Genomic DNA, 24,771 nt, shown 5'->3' with positions numbered 1-24,771 from the left:
CACACACCGAACTACAGGAACAGTCACAGATGAGAGAGATAATTTCAAATCAAACTAAATTTCCTTGAGTTACACTAACGTACAATGAAAGTGACAGCAAAGTTGCATGAAACACCCTGATACTATCGGGTACCCTTCACTGTATCTCCTCTTGCAGTTAGTAGATTCTTCTGCAGACAGTGATCTGGTAGAAAACTAACCGAGGAAGACAGGACAGGGCAGAAAGTTTTCTCCTTAGTTTCTTTCCAATGAGTTCGGAACCTTGAATTAGCTGGGCAAAAGCAGATGCTCCCTGCAGCTCACGAGTTAAAAATGTGGAGAAGGAAGAAAAGAAGGTAAATGCCTAAATGCAGTGGCCATGGTTCCTGTAGAGCAGAATTAATTAAAGCATTTAGCAAATATTTACCTTAGACTAGGTAAAATCCCAGCATTAGGCAGTACACATTTTTGCAGCCCATGAAAAGATAAATCGAGACAGCCAAATACACATCCATATCCTTCCTTTACAAGCTTCTCGCTTAACAGTCAGATTCATAGACAAACAGACAAAAAGCTAACCCAGACACTACAGCTTCATCCAGCACAATGAAGGCAACGCACCAAGTCAGTGAAGCTTAAAGGAAGTTGCTTTTTTCTAAATCTTAGCCCTCTGGCTTTTCACCACCTGGACACCAGTTCTAAAATGATGACTTCATCATTTATCATTTTACCTTTCAGTGCTTTACTTAATACATGACCTGCTCAGTAAAATATTTGCAGACTTGGTACTCTGGTACTCTATCCCATTACAAAGGCACGCATAACATTTCACATCTCTTTCATGCAGGTGGTCCTCTGTTCTAACTCAAGGCCAAACAGAATATAAAGTTAGGCCAGTTCAGCAGTATAGGTGAAGGCATCTGAACTGAGGGGAGGGTTTATGGTAACTCCAGATGCCAAGTGTGGCTATACATTTCAAAGATAGCGCTAATTTATTTATTTGGCTTACAGTGACCGAATCCATCTGTCCAGTACAGATGATCAACCACAAGATGTTTGAGAATCACTATGAATCTTTCTTCTTTTTTTTTTTTTTTTTTTTTTTTGATTAAAATTGTTCACATATGTACCAAGGAGCTACAGAAAGGTATATTAAAAATGGTCCAGTTCTTTCAGGCAATTCCACTCCATTAAATTTTATGAGTACACATGTCTGAGAAGAAGAGAGGAAAGAAAAGAAGAAAAGAAAGAAGTATGTATCAGATACTTTCATGTTCCCAGTATATTTTTAGAATGCTTAACGGTGCAAAACGTAATGCCTTTTCAGTTTGTTTCTCCATTTTTTTCTCCATTCCAAGAAAATATTTCCTGTGCTAGATGATCTCTCTCTTTTTTTTCTCTCTCAGTAGCTTTATCCTAGATGATCTAGTTGCAAATATATTCAGACACAGCAATTTAGATTTACAACGAGCAAATAGAATGTATCAATGGAAGTATATAGGCAGGAGGCATTTCTTTTCAGCTCACTTACGGAACGCATTTGCACAACTGGTTTTGATTTCTATTTATATTCCTTGCTAAGGAGATAGATGTGAAATTCAGTGCTCATGACACTCAGTGCTGATAGGTACTGGGAATGTTGCCACCTCCAAAGAAGACACTGTAAACTAAGGACTCAGTCACATACGGGTCTCTCCCAAAGGAAGACTGCTCTTTCAAATAAGAAATCCAGCACAGAAGAATTGGGAAAAAGATTTCCTACACAGTGTAGCCTTTCTTTAAAATGTCCCTGCAATTCTATACAGAGTTCACCTTGGCAAAGACTCTCAAAAGAGCAGAAGGGCAGATGCAAAGACAAAGGTGACAATCTGAGAGTGCAAAGTATTTTACAAAGCCTTTGTTATGAAAGGTTGCTAAGGAAATCTTTGGGTCCACAGTGACTTACTGTATTTTCTCTTTTTTCAAAGACTCAACTATTGTGCTGCAAAATTAAGATTTGGCTTTGGCTTTTAGAAAGACATGAATAATAATAAAACCATATTGCTGCACATATGACTTATGATTAAGCAGCTCTCTGGGTAATATACAGAGGAAATGTCTGAAAAGGCACTGGCTGACACTTATCAAAGAATTTGAAAATGGAAATTACAGCAAAAGAAAGTAAATTAGCCAAGAATTTTAAAAGAAACAGGATATAATGATCAAATACATGGTATCAAATTAAAACTCCAGACCAGTAACCAACGCAAAAAAAAACCAAAAACTTAGAAAGACATGCTTTTAAACTGGTGACATCATACTTATGTATGTCATATGTCATTCAGACATATTCTGGTAGTTTCACTAAAGTTGCAAAGCATACAATTTTGAACTCATGTATTTTTGTCTCTGTTGTACTTTATCAGATTTCCAAGGCTTTGCAGATTAGTGAAGTACATCCCTATTCACAATTCTTCTGCTCAAATTCTACTCAATGTTGGAAGGTAGTGCTTTGAAATGGTAAGCTTATTGTGAAGAAAGAGCACAGCATTTTTCAATACGTGAGTTAACAGTGAGTCATACAGTTTGTGTTTCCCAAAGAAATTAATAACAACAACTAACAATTCATTCCTAAAGTTCCTGCTTGCCCACAATTTCAACTGACTGCAGCAAGAGCCAAAAGCGCTCTACAGCACTGAAAACAAAAACTGTCCTATGGTGTTTAAGCAGAAATATCTACAGATAAATCTGATGAAAGTTAAAGGGGACTCTTAACACAAATGGAAATTGCATTTTAAAAGTCCTAAACTAGTAAAAACAGAAACAGCTTATTTTGGAACATTGTCTTCTGAGACTACTATACTCTACTTCACGCAACCTGCTTCTTTGTGACAGATAACTATATTTATTGATGTTACTTACATTGATGCTGTTATTACAATCATTTATTTTCAGTTATTCCTGACAAGATATTGACAGCGTTGATAAAGAAATCCAACTATGAAAATATTTATACATATGAAATCACCAGAACCTGGTAAGAAAAGCTGAAACCTGAACTCATGTCCTGGATGAATCTATTTTGATTGCATTGTTTAAAACATATACAAGTATACTTTTACCTGAAGTACAACTTGGTGTGAGGATCTTAGCATCTTTTTAGAATACAAGATGGGTGTTAGCATTCCTGCTATTTCTGTAGAAATATTCTGCTTTCCTGGGGAAAGAGAAAAAGTGGCTCAGTATGTTGCACAGGTTTGCGTGTTACAAAACATTTCAATGAAAGCTGCAGCAGCATGTTACATTCACAGGCCAAGCTTTAGCCTGTAAACTTCCATCATCGTCACTGCTGAATGACAGGACTATGCAGTTCTTCTGGGTGAGCAGTTTTTAATATTTCAATACAAGAAAGCACAGGAGCATACAGAATCACAGAATCATAGGGGTTGGAAGGGACCTCCAGAGATCATCGAGTCCAACCCCCCTGCCAAAGCAGGATCCCTACACCAGGTCACACAGTTAGGCATCCAGGCGGGTCTTGAATATCTCCAGAGAAGGAGACTCCACAACCTCCCTGGGCAGCCTGTTCCAGTGCTCCGTCACCCTCACCGTAAAGAAGTTCTTGCGCACATTGGTGCGGAACTTCCTATGCTCCAGCTTCTGGCCATTTCCCCTTGTCCTGTCTCCGCACACTGCTGAAAACAGTCTGGCCTCGCCACTTTGCCCCCCACACCTTAGATATTTATAGACCTGGATCAGGTCCCCTCTCAGTCTTCTCTTCTCAAGGCTAAACAGACCCAGATCACTTAGCCTTTCTTCATAGGGGAGATGCTCCAGGCCCTTCACCATCTTTGTGGCTCTCCGCTGGACTCTTTCCAAGAGATCCCTGTCTTTTTTGTACTGAGAAGCCCAGAACTGGACACAGTACTCCATACAAAGTCACTTGATTCGGCAGCTGGTAGACAACTGCATTAGCTCTGCCCTGAAAAGCAATTCCCCAAGACTGATACTCCTAGAGAAATAGAGCCAGAAATAAAGATGGCCTTTTGTGTAGTAAGCTGGATGTTGCGTGAGGACAGAAGTGCTGTTTAAGCAAGGGCAGCTGGCAGTTCACCTATGCGGGGAGAGGAAGGTAGTGCAGTGAGGGTTATATAAGCAAAGTCACTTGTGGAATGTGCAGAATGTACACAGAGGGTGTGCACGGCACGAGGGCAGCGCCAGGAGCTGGGGTGCACAGGGAAGAGACTCCAAACCCATGTGTAGCAGGTTGCCTGGCTAAAGAAATTTCCAAATGCAGCCAATGTTCTCTGCCCTTGCTGATGTTTCTGGCCTTGGACTCAATGTCACAAAAGTAATAAGATACCAGTGTGGACAGTACTATGTGTTATTTAATGCTACTAAGATAATCATAAATAAAACAGTCAACATTTCTCCAGTGCCCTCATATCCCTCCCTGAAAACAGGCAAGACTTCTGCAGTTGTTAGCAATGAAGTACAGGCAACACATATAGTCAAAGGCAAAGAAGAAACTTCTTACCATTTACAGAATAGTCTGGGTTCTTGCTCTTGCTGCTTTGTATTTTTTCCACCTGACGTTTCTCCCTTCCTTCAAAAAACTACCTCTAAAAATCAAGCAAGAAATACACAAAAATATTAAATTTGCTATGAATCTGTTCTAACCATTGTAGCACTCTTCCTGTTTTCCTCTTAGGTTATCACTTGAAAGAATCAAATCCAACTGGCAAAAGTATTACTAAATTTACAGATGTCAAATCAAAGCAAGTCCTTGTCAAATTAAAGAACAAAACCTGATCCAGCTGGGGCATAAATTTATCTAATGAATGTATAAACCAGGAATCTGTAGAAATTTGTGTGTTGAATACATTTGCTAAATACCTGACCACAGACTTTGTGGTCCTGCAGCGCGTGAAAGTTTGTGCAAGAGCATCCTCTCATTTCAGAACAAAATCAGTCAGGGGCAGACCCGCATGCCTTCACAATCAGAAACAACAGTGTAAGTGTTCCACAACTGCCAATGAAAAACATGAGTTAAACTACTTACAGTGGTACTTTAAGTAGCTCTACTGATCAAAATTAAGTTATAAGAAAAGTTCACGTTGGACATCAAAGATAGATCCACAGAGGAAATATAACACATGAAGCACATTCCAGACATGCTGCTTAAAAAAAAAAAAAAAAAATTAAAATAAAAAAATTAAAAAACAAGGTCAAGGGACCCAGAATATTTCTCACAGAGATTCTGCAAGCTAAGTGGTGAAGTGGCATTAAACAAACTATATAGTTTCAAATTACTAAATATGCAATGAAAAACTACAGAAGAATATGCCTGTTCAAGAGTACCCTGCCTATTGCAGGGCAAATGTGTCTGCAGTAATAAAGAAGAGCAAAACTATCAGATACAGTTTAATTACTGGCCATGTCTTACTTTCTGTTCTGTAAACACAAATTCTCTCTTCATCAGGAGTGAGATTTTGGATGCACTCACTAAGCAACTCTTTTGAAACTGAGAAGACAACAGTTAGCAGGCAGTGAGATACATGCAGTATCACTTCATTGTTCATACACATCCATCAGCAGTCAACAGACATGGAGACCCACAGGTTTCACTGAAGCACCCTCACAGTGGCTCTGGAAAGACATTATTACAGAATTAGAGCATTAAAGTAAATTTAATTTAGAAGTAGTTCACAACATTTAGATTTTGCATGTCCAAAGCTTCCCATAGGACCTCCATTTGCATAGACAGTATCATGTGTTGGTTTTTGTTTGTTTAAAAAAAGATTGTGCACCATGCTTTCAACTTCTGTGAGAAAAAGAATCCCCATTTCTTCTGGAAATTTCATATTCTCAAGTGCTATTTTTCATACAAATAGCCTCATTTTTGAGTTCATAAAAAGCAGAAAAAGCAATAAAACCTTTAGATTGGAGGTGATTTTTCATCTTGCTAGAAACACTTTAGCATAATTCTAATTCACCATCATCACAGGAAAGGCTGCCTTTAATACACTGAAAGCCAACTTGGGCATTAAGCCAGCAAAGCACTTCAGCATGATTTCATCTTTAAGCTTAGGCATTGTATCACTGACTTCAGTGAGACGACTTAAAAATCACTACAATTAAACATAAGCATAAATAGCTTGCTACCTTTGGTGTAAAGTTCCTAGAACAAGGATCTCAGCATACAGTAACGCCATTTTGAGTTTATAATGCCCTGCCACATGACCCAACCTAAGTAAGACCCTACAGATGAGCTCCAGGTGAAATTTCATGAGAATGGACAATATTTGCAAAAGGTCTTCAGCAGAGGCCTTTGTATTCAAAAGTATCTTATCCCAGTGAAGGTGAGAGTATACTTTATATATCCCAGGAGGAAAATAACTTAGTCAGAGAGCTCTCAAAGAAAGTTAAAGAGTACAGACAGGAAAACTATTGTGCATAAATCCAGGTGGAATCATAAGTCTTATTCAAAACTCTGAAAGAATAAATCCCCCTCCCACAAGCTACACAAGATGATGTGGTTTCCATCCACAAGTGAGTGGCAAAGCAACTTCCCACATAGTCACATCTGCCTCTTTTTTTCTTCTGTTCCTTCATTTAAGCTCTGTCATAAGAATAAATGCAGGAGGGAGCAGGGGCTGTATATGCATATCGTCAGAGAAAGGGAAAAAGAAGGGAAGAGGATTTCTACCTTAGATGTTTGCACATGAATTTGGCTCAAGCCTTCCTAATGTTTACATGTCTTTGAACACTTTCTGTTTCTTTCTGCATTCTTCACTGCTCCATTTTATTTATTTTCACCTTCTGCTTCTCAGATCTTCTGCCAGATTGCTTTTTAAGATTCTATTTGTTGCACTAAAAACACCATTGTTGTCATCCAAATTAATCCCTGAACGTAATAAAAACCCCAAAATAACTCAGACAACCAGTTTTCCATCCTTTGGTCTCACTTTAAACGCAGTATAAATGCCAGTACTTGAGAGTTCTGATAGTTTACATAGGACCGGCTCTAGGTATGTGGCATTTAAGTAGGCAGGGAAGCTTTTTTCTTTCCTACCTATCTTCTTCTCTTTCTGTCAGTTAAGAATCTGCAGAGTATGCCCCCCATCCATTTCCAGCCCAATTAGCCTCTTCCAGTTTAATCCTTTCCAAGACTTTGAATGAACTCAGCTCTTTTCAAATATAGGTGGCCTTTTGTAGGAGGTTAGCTGAGAAGCAAGATTAACTAAGATCACCTTTACTTTTAGGAATAAGGATAGAAAATCTTCTCTATGAGTCAGTGGTGAGGGAGCAGAGCATTCTGGCCACGGATTTACTTTTATGTCTTCTATGTTCCTCTCTATTTGAACAGCAAAGAGGAAAAAGGAGCCGAGAGGAGAGGAACGTGTTAGGACTAATATTTCCTCCAAACCTGAATTGCCATTATCTTCCCTCATCCACAACATTTTTTCCCCAAGAAGGCCTCCTTGAGATAAGAAATCTGAAAGACCGAAGATTCTGTCCTTTTAACTGTCTTTCAGGATAGAAGGAAGCTAAAGTGAATGAACACAGTAGTCCTTGCCAGTAAAATATTCATTTCATGCACCACGGGGAACAAAAGGGCAATACTGTTCTGCTTGAGGAGCTGCATGATCTTTCTCAGTTTCCAGTGCCAAATGTGCATAGGGGTACTCTGCAGAACACTGGAGAACAAGCAGAGGCAGATGAAGACATCCAGCAGATCATACAGTGTGACCATGATAGGACTTGGGCAGTTTATAAAATGTGTAATTTTTACATAACTCAAGTAAACTTATAGGGAAAGGAAAAAAAGAGAAAGAGTCATATGCTGAATGAAGGAATGGTTAGAGGAAGAAATAGCAGAATTTAAAGTACTGATTATCTAAAGAAAGCAGTACAGGATCTTCTTTGCTTTCATAGAATGCTTTCTACTTCTTGTAGAATGCTTTTCTGTTTCCTTGATTGGAACTGAATGGCAAGCAAATACCATAATGCAAGTTTGAACACCACATCATCAAGAAATCTATTTACTTGAAATATAAGCAAAACAATCAAACCAGAACTACAATAATTTTTGAAGCTGTTCTTTCTTTATTAAAGGAAGACCACTTCAGACTTCTTCTTACAGTGTTAAAGATTCCCTTCCAGTTTCTTTTTTTCTTTTTTCTTTTTTTTTTTTTTTAAACATAGAGTTAAAATTAAACTTACCATTTCTTTAATCCAGTAGTACTTCTGAATTAGAAAACCAGACTGAAATTTCAGCAGCCTGTCTGAGTATTAACCCATCTCAGCTCCTCCACTCTGACAAAGCCCTGGTTAAGATATAAAAAAGAAATACATGCCTGTTTGTTAAGAAGTATTCATGCCAATTCTTTTCCTAGTCCTTCCCCTTGCTACTATGCATTAGCAACAGATCAGAAAACATTTTAATACTGTCAATACAAAGAGCTTATGCAGTGGGAGAAATAAACCACAAAAATAACAATCTTTGAGCTTATGTTGTTTTAGTAAAATAAAATAAAATAACAGAAAATCCTATAGAGCTTCCTAGTGTATAGATATGTAAGAAGCCACTGTAGCAAACAGTGGAGTTTCAGAATTTAGTCCTTAACAATAAAAACAGTGAGTAAGCCATTTTATGCAGTCACTTTTTATAATCATGATCCTGCTTTGTTTTGCCATTTGCTGATTTGGGGAAACTTCATTTTAGTTTTCTGCTTCTTTTTCAGTTTGTACTAACTCCACTTTTTTGGTTGTTTGTTTTGTTTTTAATAACTGTGACATGGAACACAGCAAGTTCAAGTTTAAATCAAATATGCAGGTTACAGTGATCTAGTGGGTATATTTTCCAACTCACAGATATCTCCACTCACACCAGACTCTGTAAAAAGCAAAACAAAAAGCAAAGTCTACTCCACATTTTAATCCTAAGGCATCTGTTAGCAGTCTTTTAATCAAGAAAGATAAAACTACAGTAAGATCGCTACATTTATAAAGAGCAAAAAAAAACCACCTCTAAAATAAAGCTTAAAACCGCTGTCTCTACATTTACACTTCCAGTCACAGCAGAAAAAAAATTCTTGTCATTTGAAGAAGTATTTGTCACCTTTTAGCTGTATTCTCCCATGTTAATATTCTGTCCTAAGAACTGCTTAGAAGGGATGTTCTTCCGTAGTTTAATTTATCTGCCACCAGTAAGGAGTGACAGTTACACAAGAAAACTGTGTGCGTAACTGAATCTTCACATCCCTGTAATCCTTTGATCTAGAAGCACCTCACAGCTTTCTGTGGAAGGCAGTTTCTTGCACTTGGACAAGGGCTGATATCCCTAACCCATAACGTTTATTTTCTTTCTGTCTTCCATTGCTTTCCCTCAGCACTTCCAGGAGACATTTAAAAATAGAAGGTGAGACACTAACTAGACAGGAGACTATTTAGTGGCATAGTGCTCCCAGTGGCCTGTCCATGCCTATTGCTTTTTGATGAGTAGGGGAAATACCTACTAGGTCAATCGGTGCATCTCCTCCTACTCCTGCCAGTGCAAGATTACCACAGAGTTCTCCCCCAAGCTGGCTCACGCCCAAGGGACTACAGTATCATTTACACAGGTTATGTAATGAAGGTTGCTGAGAGCTTCAGTTTTTGGAGCTGACTTAGAAAACTAAACTCGTTTCTCTCTCTCCATCTGAAACGCTTCCTTCATTTATCTGATTTTCACACCCCTTTGGATGCTGCCCATGACTGTTCTGGGAGGTTACTGGGAGTTGCAGCACTCCAGTTTGCCCTTTCCTAATTCATGTCACCACTATTTCTCAAGCAAACAGAGCTGCCTTTCCAATGCCATGCTCTTCAGGACTCCTTAAGTATTCAAGTGTTCTGTTATTATAAGTCTAATAGAGAAATAGTAAAATGTACACTCTATCTGAGGCCTTTCAACCCAGAAAGCTTCCTGCAGTTATTACCCATTTTGTGTGGGGAATCTCCAAACACTGACCAGCGTGAGAGACTCTCAGACTTTGTGCTGCCTTCTCACCTTTCTTCACAGGTTGCTGACACAATGAAACAATTTCTGTGCAGTTTTGGAATGAGATAACACCTTAACATTATTTTGAAGAATCGTTCCTAATGGTGCACGACTGATAGGCAAATGTGCATCCTGTGCCAGTGTTGCAGCATCACATACATGCATTTCAGTTAGTGCAAGGTAACTCATACAGTTGAAAGACAAAACCATGCTATAACTAGAAAAAGAATGAAAAGTAGTATTGCCTCCGGCAAAAGGTCAAGACATGGAAGAAAGGCTACTTGAAATTGCTAGTATCAATCATCACTTTCTCCATAAACCTGCATTTACATGGCTTACAAAGCAGCAATGTTGAAATGTACCTGATGACTTTTCATTCCAAATGCATTTATTTTCTGCAAATAATGCTTAAAAACATTTAACTGGTTTTAAGCTACATAAAGGTAGAAGTGACTACATGACTTAATTGATTTCACTAACTTGCTTTGGAAAATCCAAATATTGATGTCTTTTTCACATTTTCAAAAATCATATCTAATTAAAAAAATACCATGCTACCAATGCAGAGGTTTTTGTTTGCTCATATTCTTTTTCTTAAAGAAACCAACAGAGCCATTTCTGCTTGCACTTTGCTAGTCTATCTGTGTGGGTTTTTATAATTCAAAAAAGGAAATAAACACATATTGAAAGAGAAAAACTCTAAAAATTTGCTTTCAAGAATACACAGTTCCCTCTTATTTGTGACTATGCTTTATTAAAATATTTAAGGACATGAAAGGAATGGCTTATCATCAGTAAAAAAAATAAAAAATCATTCTATGTAATATATTACACAAATATAAGGAATATATACTATGTGCACAATGGAGATGCAAAAATTACTGTTTCTTACCTGGAAGAAGACTGTATAGTACACTGGTCATTAGTTACCATATTTATGCTGTTTCCATGAGAGTTTCACTACAAATCTGTAAACAAATATATGCATGCACACTCACACATACACACATATATATATCAGAGATACCATGGTCCTGAGGCAGTGAAACAAAAACTACAGCAATTCACCCTACTGCAACATTTACAAGGACTGAGGTTTCTCACTGCTTTCTATGCAAATGTATTTCACAAAAGTTGACTCAGTGGACCCCATACACAGCCAGTTATAACACAGCTATTGATTGTGCCATGGGATCGCTGCCATTTCTCAGGAACCATATGAATTAGAATGGTGAGGGAGGCACAGTTAAAAATGCTGAAGACTCAATGCTGTCTAAGCAACGCCTTGCATTAATAAATTAGCAGGAGCTGTATTGGCTTTACATGTGTCTTGCCATTTGAAAATAATGCTTATTCACTTTGCAACAATATCTTGCATCTGCAATAAATTGCTAACAACACGACTCTGCTAGCTATCAGTCCTTCTTATATCCATTAGTTGTTCCAGGCATTCTTGTTTTTTATTTCCACTTTTATTTTTTATGGTCTTACAATTTCTTCCTGCTGAAGTTTGCTGGGTTTTTCGGTTTATTTTGTGGCTGAGTTTTTTGCCATGTGTTATGCTTGATTAGTCTTTCATTTTGCCTGCCAAATGTCCTCTCTATTTAGATTCCTTCTTAAAACCATTAATTTCTCCACATGTACTCTTTCCTTTAAATGTAACCAATGGCTTGTCTCTGTTAGACTGTAAATCTTTTTGCTACAGACTAGACTCTCAGCGTTTATTTGTACAAAATCTGATTAATTTGTAATCCTTTGAAAAATCATACTACTATTTTACTAGGTGACTCTTTTTTCCCCCTCACACTTAAGAAGTGATACAGTGTTTGTCTTTTCTGAAGCCAGAGAGATAAAATGGTCATCCATAACTAGATGTACAAACCACAATGGAAAAATTAGGTGGTTTCAGCCAGAAAAACTAGCAATCATGAAACTTTTGGCAGGTCTGAAATTTAACTTAAAGCTGCAAAATACATCATTTGAGACACTTTCAAGTCTTGACCAAATCTTTACTGGAAATTACAGTAGCAAAACAAAGCAGAGTCTCCTGAGGCACCCTTCATTGTTCACATCTCAGCAAACGTTGTTAAATCACCTGGCAGCTTATAAGCATTTATTTCACATTAAAAGGGAATGCTCCAGATCATTTTGGAATCTGATGGAAAAGTTTGTTGAACTCAATATTTAGAACTCTGGCAGCAGCAGTCAATGCAGAAAATATGGTTTCCCTTAAAATAATATTTCTTTCTTGTAGGGTGTAAATGCTACTATAGTGCTCCAGCTTACACTTGTTCTTTGCAACTGGCTAGAAATTTTACAGACAAAACCCAAACAATTCACTGTAGGGCCCCACCATAAACAAAGTCCTATATGAATGCTATTTTTATTGCAAAAGCTGTAAATGTTTCCTGGAAACTCATCTGTGAAGTTCCTGAATACTACATACCTAATACTGCTTCTGCCTTTACATTTTCCAGCAGACAGGAAGATTCTGAATGTCATTCTTCTGTACTAGTAGAAGTGCTCAGATTAAAAAAGGGCATGGCTACCCGGAGTCTTACAATTTTATAATTCTGGTTATAAGCATTCATTTTTTCTTTAGGAAATGGCAGTAGCAACCATCCACAGATAACTTAATTGACTTTCTGACTTTTAGCTTTGATTTATCATTCAAGTTCCTGCAAAGAACACTATTGCTCTTGCCATTAATCGGTGTGACAAAGAGGAATACTTTTGCACAATGAAATAATCTAGTTTCATTTACTCTCTTCTCCATCTTACTTTCTCAGCAAGAGGTGTTTCTTCATTTTTCCTCCAAGTTGCTTTTGTGCTTGCCTTCTTGTCAGACTTTAACACATAGGTCACTAGCCCTGAAAAGCTGTGGGGGCACACAGTAACACATATCTCAGACAGACCTTTTTGAATGAGCTGATTTTATTTTTCTAGACCAAGCTTGTATAAGCAGCACTGTACCAAGTAAATGCAATTGAAGAAATAAAAATCACAACATTATATGGGCAAGCTGCAACAATGTCATTAATTTGCTCACCTGTTTGTCCTGCCAGCTCCCACCCCAGCCCTACATCACCTCAAGATCTATCAAATGTCTTCAGTAGTTAGTCAAACAAAGAAGATATTTTGCCATGTTCCAAATCTTATCTTTCAATTACTTGCCTATACACTTCTAAGTGACAATGCTTAGCCTATAGCCTTTTGTTTCCTTTCTAGCGTTGTACAGACCACCCATCACTTCAGCTCCTTTACCCTCCCTTCCCCTCCTACAGCTCGTGGCATTCCTCTCTTGCATCTTAAGTTGATCAACACAACATGTTCATCTCATAACAGATTCAGTTTTTAACAGATGAAGCCCTGATCCTAAGAGGTCCTTGGGTGCTACCATAATACAAAGTGACACCATATATTTTGGTTTTAAAATAAGCTTCTGATTCACACTCCCCTGTTATTGACAAGACCACGTGAGCATGACAGAAATAAACTGTGTGACCTCCATATCAGCAGGAGATCTGTTTTAGGTTGTGCTCACAGAGCAGAAATGGGAGAAGGGGGAGGCAAACAAGCAGCACTCCAGTCTTCTTTTTTTTTTCTTTTTTTTTCCCCTTGGTGTTTACCTTAGCATATTGCAGTGCTGCGTTAGCATCCTCCAGGGCTTCCGTCTGGCTTGAACTTATGTTTGTATCATAGTGTCATCTCAACATTGTGAGTGCTATCACCCAAATGTGTCAACACACTTCCAAATTCTACAAAACAAACAGCAGTAGCTTATTACATCTTACAATATAAAGACAAGTGTCAGACAGCAAACTACTGTCAAGCTGTATTGTATTATATTGTACTGTCACCTGTACAAGGTGAGCTGTATATATTGTTCTAAATAGAGATCACTTTGCTAAATAAAAGTGTTTCAAGGTCTAGCAAGAATAATGTTTATTTTTGTATCCCCTCAATGAAGTAGAACTAATTTCTCTTAAGCTCAAGATTTTCCTCACAAAGGTCCATTTTTGTAACTGCAACTCTTAGCATTCCCATTTGGTTTTGCCTGCAATTTAAACTTCTGCCAGCAGAAGACAGAAAACCTATTGGGTGTGGTCCACTGCCTGTCCAGAAGGTGTCTCAAACCATATGTTTTTAATTTATTTTAATCTATGATTAAAGCAATTTTAAAAAGCAAAAAGCCCTGGGAAAGAACTTTATCTAGAAATGAGAGAAAATTCAATCTACTCTCATTTTCTGAAATATTTAAAAGGTGCCAACAAGTGCAAAATATAGAAATTTCTTACCTTTCTCTTACTGATCAGTGCCTTCTGTCACAAACAGATGGGTGCATTCTGACCATGAGATTGGTGAACACCTTCTCTACCATATAGCATAATAGGACTTGCACTTAGAAAAAAAGAAAAAGAAAAAACCCTCACCTGTCCACCAGAAAACTTTAGGAATATTTTGCAGATCTTTTTTCTTATTTCCAATCACAGAAATGTTTAGAATTACAAGACAGTATGTATGTTTGAACAGTGTGTCTGTATGACATGACATATTCATTTATGCCCAGGCATGCAGGTTAACCGAGGTTAATTGAGACACAGTTTGTAACAGTGACATCACACTTTAGGGAAACACAGTAATATGTAACTTCTTCCAGTCCTGTACCTCCAGTGCTTGAGATGAAGCCTATTCAAGTAAATGCATTTCTCAGAATAACCCTATTGTCTATAACAAAAATTGTTATAACTGTGGATTGAGGACATGGCTGTTATGTGTGCACCATAAGCACTCAGTGCCTGACCATTACAGTTAGAACTCTAGAGGGGAAAACAGGTCATGTTGTTTCCCTTTGCTCTGAGCCTCTCCCTCCTGCAGTCTCAGAGAAGCCAGGCTCTGTCTCATCAGCCAGGTAGATGAAAACGATCACTAGCTTATTTTGCTGCAGCACAGCACATTCCTAGGACCCCAGCCCTTGGGGGGTTTACTGAACTTGCTGTGTATTATGCTCACTTGGCTGTCTCATTAAACACTACATTTGGCAAATTCTATCTGCCTTGGGCTATGTCTACACTGTAAAGCTTTGCCAAACTTTTGCACACCCAAGGTCAGCTCAGGGCATGGAAAATGCACATCCTGTAGCTGACGCTGCTACATTGGTAGGACTTCAGGGACTGATAAATCTGTGCTGGCAACAGAGTCAGTGTCAGCATACTTGTGCTGTTTAGGAAGGTGAAGTCCCTAAACCTTCGTAAAACCCTGTGACAGTATATACTGTGCTTCCATCAGGCACTGTCTTGTAGCCACAGCAGAATAAATACTCTTTGCCAAGTACACCAAGACCTATGATTTTATGATTCTTTGACCTACTAATTGCCAGTTTGGTAACTTGTACATTCCCATTTGGGCTTCTCTTTGTTCACTCTCTCCTCCTCATACACCATATAGTTCCCTTGCCTTCGCTTTGGAAAAGGCTCACAGGTGCCTCAGGATGTAACAGAAATTCTCTGTGAATTTTTCATGTTGTGTTTACAAAATATACTGGTTAAAACATGCTTTTGGAGCTCAGTTTATTGGAGATATCAATTACACGAAAGCTCCTTTTGTTAAAAATATTATTAACATTTCATTAGGGGAGAGGTCTTCAGTGCCAAGAACATAAAATAATGGGAGCCAAGGGAGTCAACAGTGATTTGCAAAGAGGGTAACACCAGGGCTTTTGAATTGCCACTTACACATCACGACAAACATTCCCAAACACATTCTGTGCAAAAATAAACTCTGCCCTTTCTCCTTAAAATAAACATCCTCGATATACTTACTGAAACCAGGAATGTGCCATTAGTAATGATAACGCAGTGCAGGAGACAGCTTTTCTTGAGGTTACCCAAAATATTTTTGCTGCCTCATCAGATGTATCATTAGAGCGCACCAAACCCAGAGCTGTTGTGCACCTGTTTTCCCTCAGACACATCTTATTTTTCTTCCTTGGAAGTCCAAACTGGCACCCAGGTTTTCTTAAATTGCTACCAGAGCAATGCCTGAAAAGATGAGGAGTTGCTTCCTGCAGTGAGATGTGAATAAACAGGTGGACTCAATTGACAAGAATGGCCAAGGAGAGGGGAAGAGATGGTGCTGCCATCAGCATAGGAGGCATGAGGGAATGTGGCAGCTGTATGCAGGTGAGCAACCACAGCAGAATCAGGGGCTTTTACTTGAGGGTGCTGAAAGCAGGAAAATTTTAGGTAGCCTGAGGGAAGAAAGCAGTAGCTTAGGGCTAGAAAAAAAAGATTGGCAGAGGTGGTTCTGTTGGGAGTCACTCAGCTATGAAATCACAAACTCAGGGAAAATATTTATGAAAACCCAGATTTGCTTCACCTAAGGGCACAAAAGGCAGTCTGACTTCTTCATTTGCTTTTAAGTTCTTTTTCTTGTTTGAATGTCCTGTGATATTATTCCAAAAATATTTTTAAGAGGTTTCTTGCTTAGGTAGATACTGGATTTTGCCTAACTGAATGGATTCTCAGCCTGTGGGGTTCTCAAGCACAGAAAAATGAATCCCATACCAGTAACTGCAGCAAACCCAGTAGCAGAAGCAGCAAGTGACAAAAGGTTGGAAAAGACAAGGGGTTTTGAGCTTGTAGCCAGTTCAGGAGCAGAAACAGTATTCAACTCACCAAGCAAATTCACAAATTGGGAACAGCTTCATTGAAATACTTGCAGAGAAATCACTTAAAACATCATCATGCATCTTGCTTAAAAACAAAACACAAATAATACTGTCATTAAGCTCCTGTTCTAAAAGGCCCATAATAATAATAAAGTAAAATCTGGCCAACTCTATGCACACACAATAGAAGAGACTACTTTCCTATGATAATCATCACAAGAGGCTGTATCAACATTTTTGCAGTCTGGCTTCAGGAAACCAAACAAATATCTCATGTACGCAGTGAACTTTCTTCTTCCAGCAAGCAAACAAGAATTATTTTCTTAACAAACATACAATAGACAAAAGTACTACTGAGAGTAGTCATAAAACTTAAAAAAAAAAAAAAAAATTACAGGTAAAAATGAAAGTTAGGGAGAGTTAATACAATGCTTTCTTCCTTCCAGACACAGGTGGCTGGGTGTTACATATGCTGATTACTTATGGCTGGTGTTGCACAGAGGTAGGCTATACGTCTATGTGAGAGACTGCTATCAACACACAGGAAACAAAAGAACACTTCACGCTGCGGGGAGGAACCCAGCAGCAGTAAAAAAAAAGAAATGGGTGATGCAACCATACATCTATAAACTCAAAATCACTGGAATGCTCAGCCAAGATTAGATAGGACTTCTCATCTGGAATTCGATCTCAAGAAGAAATTGGGTCTGTTTGAAAAAAAAAAAAAATCCCAGACTGATAAATACCAAAATTTGATGTTTTTCAGCAATTAATTGTGTGAAGGATTTTCAGGAGTATCATTGTAAAACCTGCTCTGCAGGGAATGCTCCCTGTGTGAAACTTGCAAAGCACGTTAAAATATAACCTGTCCTATAAGGGACAAAACCTCTGTCCCACTAGCTGAACATAGATCTGTTAGCAATGTGAGCACAGTCAAGTCATGTTAAAGTCTGCATCATGTTTCCATTGATCTTACACATAAAAGAGGGGTAGGGACACTGCACAAGCAAGCAAGGAAAGTAGCATACGAGGCAGTTTTAGAAAATATTGTAGGGAATTTTTAGAAAAAGAATTACACCCAAAGATGGTCAGTTACTACTGAACTAAACCATATTGAAAACAGGGATTTGTTGCATTTCTGTAAGCGGCCCAGCATCTCTCGATTTGTGTTTCCCTCACATATTACCTCCGTTTTGTTAGGGAATGATATCCTCAAGAATTCAGTCTAGTTATTTTACTAGCAGTAATAAACAAGCAACAACCATTTTAAACTTAGGAAGATCTAAAATGAGATTCAAAGAAATGCTTGTGCACTTCTTTCATTTTCAGGAAAAGAAAAAGTTCTTCAGTGGAATTAAAGTGGGGAGGGGGTGTCTTCCCTAGAGGTTCAAATATATCTTCCAGGCAGCACAAAAAAATGTTGGTATTCTGTACCACCCAGTGCCTGCCCACTTCTATGCTTGATTACCTCGATAAATCAGAAAACCTGTTTGTTACAGGCTCTCCTTCCATTACAGCTGTTGCTCTGGTTAACATCTTCTGAATCATCCAATTCATCAGGATCACATACATAGGGTTTTAATCCTTTGATATTTCAAGTTACTTTGTTCTGAATTTTTCGCTTCATCTCCATACTGACAGAGGAACTGTATAAAGATAAATAAGTCAGAGAAGCATTGTTTTTCTCCCCTGCTTTTTATTTTGCAGGGGGAATAGGGAGGGGGGAACAGCTCTCCATTTCACAGTTCTTTAGTGGTATCACTCAGCACCGATGTTACACCCTGAAATTCAAAGAGACTGAAAGCCAGTGCTGAACTGCTAAAGTACAGTTAGTCCTATTGTGCTCCCCCAGTCATTAAAATGCTGTCTTTGAAAAATTGCATGTTAAACAGACAAATAGCTTGGTGGTAATTCCAAGCCCTCTATCAGTGCATTGCCTTTTAGTACTAATTTCTGTAAAAAGAACAAAACCAGGAACTGAGTTACAGCTAAAGTGTAATTGCAACATAAATTATATGGAGTGTCAAAGCTGAAAAGGGAAATGGGGAACACAGTAGGTCAAATGCTTGCTAATGGGCTATCAAGTCATTCACCTGCTCAAATCAAAATCAGACATGAGCACCACCAGTAGAAGGACACAAGGTGAACACACTCTATAACACTGTTTCTCTCAGCACCATCCTAGGATTAATGCCCACCAACACCCGTATGTGCTCTAACAGTCACTCTCCACATGTGTGGGTTAACCCATTTAGTTAGGTTAACCTGACAGATTGCTGGCATTAAGAACAGTGATAATAACCCTTTGGGGAACTTCAGTAGTAAGGCCACCTCCTTCTCCTGTGAGAGCTGAGGCAAACAGTAAGTCTCCAACTAGAGGATCAAACTTCACTCCTTGTCTGCACAGTACCCAACATGGGGAATGCCTGTACTCTCAGCATCACTGTGATATGAACAATAAATCGTAGTAACAGCCCATAAATAAAGGGAAGGCACTACTTTCTAATGGTGTTAGGTCTCTTTTTTATAAATGCATAAAAAGATATGAGAGGGATGATGATTAAACCTCACAGTTTCATGATTCTAATATCTATCTGACACCCTCTGTTTTGAAAATCAGACTTTGAAAATCGGTATATTTATCTTGTAAGAAATAGCTCTACAGAGATTCCCAAGATTGAGTTTTTCCAAGTCATAGCTACATTCTGGATAGAGAATTTCATCTAGACTATTTATTAAGCAAACTGAATATGGTAGAGAAGGAACATCTCTAATGTTTTACATACCTCAAGTTTGATAATATTCGCACCAGCATTTACAAATTCCCAAATAAGAAAATATTACAGTATTATTTTTCTTTCATCCTCACTTGCCTTTTTGACCTTATTTTTTTCCTTATAAATAATGGAAAAACCTTTTGGCCCTACAGAAAGTAGTTTATTTACCAGTATAATGGATTCAAGACCTGAATCTAAAGTTACCAAGTGAAAAACTACCTGCCTAGATATATTATGGAAGAAAAAAAATGAGTCTTCAATTATTAAGTTCCTATAAATACAACAAAAAAATTTGCTTTTAATTTTTAAGAGCTACTCAGGATATGTGGATCAAAAAAAGAGAAATCTAAAAAGAAAGAAGTGGACAGAGTCTTTATCAGGATCTGTTGTGATAGGATAAGGCAAAATGGTTTCAAGCTAAGAGGGGAGACTTATCCGGAAAGAAGGAAGAAGTTTTTTACAATACGGTGGGGAGGCACAGGAATGGGTTACCCAGAGAGGCAGTGGGTGTCTCATTCCTGGAAATATTCAAGGTCAGGATGGACCTGATCAACCTGATGGAGCTGTAGGCGTCCCTGCTCACTGCAGGGGAGTTGGACCAGACAACCTTTAAGGGTCCCTTCCATCTCAAACAATTCTATCTTTCTAAGACATCTATGAAAATACAATTTCTGGCCTTCTGTATTAAAGACAGAAAAAGAAAGACAAAGAAAACATGATTAAAAGTGAAAAATGAAGCACATACACAAGTCTTCTGTGAATAAATAAATAAATAAATAAATCTGGTACTTGCTATAGGAAAACTTAAATAGACATTTTTGATTGAATTTATCTGGTGTATTAAACACTTGTAGAAAATACTTTGTACCAAAGGCTTTGAGCTCTTGCCTTGATTTGGCAATATTGTTCAGAATAAATCTTACTTGTAGTGGAAAATCTTAAAATAATAAACTAAACTTGAACAGAAAGATTTTTGTGAAGATCTTCAGAATTAAAAGAAAGTTTTTCCACGCAGTAACTCGTACAAGGAGGGACTCGATAGGCAATGTATCTGCATTATCAGTGATAAAACCATAGGCACAGTCCTCCAATAAGCTGAAGTTAATGGAGTTGCTCAAGAAAGGCATTCATCATTTTTCAGGATCACACCTGTATTCCACAAACTACAGAGTGAAAAGAATCCCTTGAACAAAATAAATCAGCCAGCTCCTGAGTGAAAAACAATAAGGAAGATATGTGAAAGAATAACGAATAAAGCAGCAACACAACAGTTTAATTTTATCTTATGGTCTTTCAACAGAAAACTTCCAAACAATAAGAATATATTGCAAATGCATGATCTTCTGCCCAATGATGCTGCTATTCAGGTAGCATTACAGCCGTTTGCATAATGGATAAACTGAGGTGCAGGATAGTTGACATAAGTGATTTCAAACACAGCACTAGGAATCCAGAGCTTTCACTGAATTAGAGATTGACAGCACAAGTAGCTGTATTAGGACTATTAAAATAAAGCAAAAGAAAAGCAGCTTTCCACTCTCCAAATGCCTGGCTGTGAAGACTGTTAGTATCAAAAGAAGACAAAGTAGCCTCACTTTATCAGAAAATGCCACCTGCTAGTTACTGTATCAAAATTCCTTCATGCAGAAAAGACAGATTCAAAAGCAGTAGTATTATGCAGCATCCACCCCCAGCTGGGCAAGACAAACATAAGCTGATGCCAAATATCATGCTGTAAGAATGAAAAAGATACACAGCAAGGGAAACAAAAATGCAGCGCATAGAAAGGTAACAAATAATCCAGTATGAACATTTATCAGACTGTGATGAAACTTGGGCTGACAAACAGAAATGGCATTGCTCAGAAAATAGGTTGGAAAAGATGACACTTTTAGAATTACTTGTTGAAAAAAGAAGGAAAAAAAAAGCCAAGTAGCAACACATCTCCAGATATCAGACTTCAAAAATAGGATAAAGACTTGGTAAAGGTCACTATTATTCTTTATAAAATAGGGAAGACTTTCTACTTTTAAGCCTATAATTGTACTTCAATGGAAAGTTACTTTGTAAACTCAAGAATACTGCCAACCTTTCAATATAATTTGGAGAATTGTACAACCTTTATTCAAGTCTAGTCTAGTCTGGTCTGGACACATGTTATATTTTAACAAGTACTTTGCATTGGAAAAGTAGTCAGTCCCAGCAATTTTTTAGTACCACTGGAACTAGATACTTCAAAATACATAAAGAAACAGATCATTGTAAAAGAGACATCAAAAGTTTTACCTTGAAGCTCTCCAAGACATCTAAGTATTTCATGGTAAGAATAATAAAGGTCTACTGCCTACCTCCACCCCCCCCCCCCCCCCCCCCACGCATATTTTGCAGTCCTCCATGAATGTCATTGGCTCCTGAAAGCCTCAGTGGACAGTGGGTCCTCATCACATCATCATCGTAACCTTGTACAGCTGGCAGTCTTTCTTCTAAGGAAGTCAGAACACACTTAGCTCAGATATTGAATTTCCTTTCACCTCTCCAGAGTACAGACTTTCCAATTTGGGGTTAAGCTTGTTTGCAATTCATGGGGAAAAGGACTGCTGCTGTTGCTGTTTTTTGCACTATGTATGACTTATGAACAAAGAATTCTGGTTTCTAGGGCTCTTTCAATACTTTAAACAGTCACTCCCCAAATGAAACTTTCCTGACCCTCAGAACTGAACTTCATCAACATCATGGGATGAACAGCCTGGATTTAAATCATCAAAAACAAGTGTTCTGCTCTTTGTTCTTAATTTATCCACATCTTGATTCAGAAGATGAGCAGTTCTGAGCCCAGAGTCCTTAATCTGAACAAATCTCATCCCAAAACAACAAAACCATTTGAGAAGGAGAATATTTCTACCACCTTCCACTCAAATAATGAAAGATCTGTAGGCAAGGTTTCAGCAGTCAGTAATCTCAGTCTCAGCTAGATAGGACTAAACACATAGACCTAAGCTGAATCCCACCTCTTCTGGCACTCTGCAGTCTCACAGCAACCCTTAGCACAGAGAGCTGGACACTCCTGCAATCATCAAAGCCATAAGCACTTCATTAAAAATAACAGTATCTTCCTCCTTGCTTGAAAATACGAGCAATAACGTTAACCTCTTCTTTAATACCACACACTATTACAGACATTCCATAAACACCCAGCACCGCACAAAAGAAATTTATTAAAGCTTATATATAGCTGTCATTCTCTGCTACTTTCCAACAGGCAAAGAGACTCTCTCCAGACACAGTTTTGATTTCCCAGACAGTCGGGGTCTATGGTGGTCAGACAAGAAACTGAACTTTGAGAGCTCTGCAGCAATCCCTTCAGTCATCATAAAACAGCTTTGATGGGATCAAAAGGGTGGTATCAGATGGGACTCATGGGAAGTTACATCAGACCTTTATTTGCCCACAGAAGGTCAGCAAGTCAGAGGGCTCAGAAACAGCATGCAAAGCATGGCACACATTGCAGGGTGTGGATAAAGAGGAAGGATCTTTCATAAGAAAAAAAAATAATTGATACGGCATATTTCATCTGGCTACAATTTTCCTCTATTTCCTGGAGAAAGCAAAGCACAGAGAGATAACAATTTGCATATATTCATGCATAGTAATCAGAATGCACATCTCTTAGTTTGCAGGACATATCCTCTTATTCCTGCCAAAATCCCATTTTGGCATTGCCTGGAAATAAATGCACTGGAGAATGTGTACTTCTAAATCTCCTGCTTTAAGTGTTATGATATTTATGCTTGTTACTCTCTTGAAAACTGAAGTAGTTCTAACTGCTGGTCTCTATTCACAATTCTGTTCAGTTCTAACAAGCTGTTAGCTTGTATTTAAAACCTATTTTTTTTTCTTTGTCAGATCCACACAGGAGATAGTAGCACAAAGCAGCAGGCCTCCTGGCTGACTTCCCAAGAGTGATGTGGATCCTCTGTTCTGGCACACCCAGCACCTGTTGAAGGATACAGACCTCACAGGGTCAGGGGTGACAGCCCAGCTCCTCCTGGCACTCCAGGAGCCTGTCTATATACAGATCTGAAAGTGCTAGCAAGTCCAACATTATTTCAAGTCCTTCACAGAAAAAAAAATAATAAGAAGAAAAATTTAAAAAAATTGAACAAGGGATGACAGTTTTCAGGTAACAACTGAGTTTGATGATGGAAGTTAGAGTGTATTATAATTTATTCTACGTAGCAAAGCATCATCTTTGTCAGCTTTGCTGCATGCAAGATGAGATATCCATATATTAAGCCAACATGCACCAGGGCTCTATTCTGCCTATATCCTTGATCAAGAATAGCTGGCAATTATGAAAGAGCTGAGCATGTTTTGGCTGTACAGCAGAAGGTACACAATAGTCCTTTCTGCTGCAGTACTCTGCCCTAAACTCAAAGTGAGTTCTGGGGGGTGAACACTTCCCAGAGCAGTCTGAAAGGAGTAGGAGCATCACACTGGTTCTTTCAGCCCCACTTCTGACCTCAACTCTGTTGAGCTAAGATGCATCGCCTTGGAGAAACTGAGCTCAGCATCCCCATTCTTTCAACTCCTTCTCCTCCCCACTAAAACTGTCAATAAATGGGCTTACTGTGGTGGTGCCTGTAAGCTACTAAACAAATATTGCTCGAGAAACCCCTCCTAGTCCTTTCCTGGAAAATAGATGCTCATCATTTCTTTTCAGCTTAGTTTTCTTAACACATTATTGTTGTTTGTTTGTTTGTTTGTTTTTTAAACAAGAGTTGGGATGTAGGCTCACATGAGTGAAGACTCACTGTTACTAGATATTCAATCTAGAGTTTAAAATAAGGTCTTTTTTCTTTTAAATTCCTCTACAATGTATATGAGCTTTAATTCTCTTACCACTAAAAAAGTGTAACTCAGTTTTATAGAAACCTATTTAAAATGAGAAATGAATGCACCAGAAATTCTATTCTGCTGTTGAAAGGCACATCGACCTTGGGGCTTGCAATAATGTCCAGAATTAGCTTGTCAGCAGCCTAGAGATTCAATCTCCATTTTCATGGAACCATTCCCAGAGCAGGTAGATAATGCCCAGTCTTCAAAGTAACTATGTCTCAAGTTTATCAAACAAGCAGGAAAAAAAATGAGACACCAAAGGGCCTATTCACTAAACAGTGGCTTAGATGGATCGGCCAAGCATGTGAAGATCTATTTTTCTTGCTTGGGTGACAGAAATGTTGCACTACAAAGGACATGAATACAACTTGTAGGTAGATTAGCTGGGTTCAGCAGGGACAGAATGAATTATTTCAGCCTGATCACAG

The 24,771-nt window shown here is 38.3% G+C and overlaps 1 long non-coding RNA gene across 1 annotated transcript; it reads right to left on the bottom strand.

Moving 5' to 3' along the window:
- Positions 1 to 3,096: 3,096 nt before the first annotated feature.
- LOC149915988 (uncharacterized) lies at positions 3,097 to 10,968 on the bottom strand. Its single transcript, XR_016471214.1, has 6 exons — positions 10,893 to 10,968; positions 8,185 to 8,288; positions 5,405 to 5,607; positions 5,021 to 5,135; positions 4,496 to 4,580; positions 3,097 to 3,175 (listed from the first exon to the last, which is right to left on the bottom strand). It is a non-coding gene; the product is annotated as an uncharacterized LOC149915988 (long non-coding RNA).
- Between the last annotated feature and the right edge of the window lie 13,803 nt (positions 10,969 to 24,771).

The sequence above is a fragment of the Phasianus colchicus genome, chromosome 14, assembly GCF_987193195.1.
Source record: "Phasianus colchicus chromosome 14, bPhaCol1.hap1.1, whole genome shotgun sequence".
NCBI classification, from domain to species: Eukaryota; Metazoa; Chordata; class Aves; order Galliformes; family Phasianidae; genus Phasianus; species Phasianus colchicus.
The sequence above is the reverse complement of the archived record's forward strand: the minus strand, read 5'-3'. Positions and strand labels throughout refer to the sequence as shown.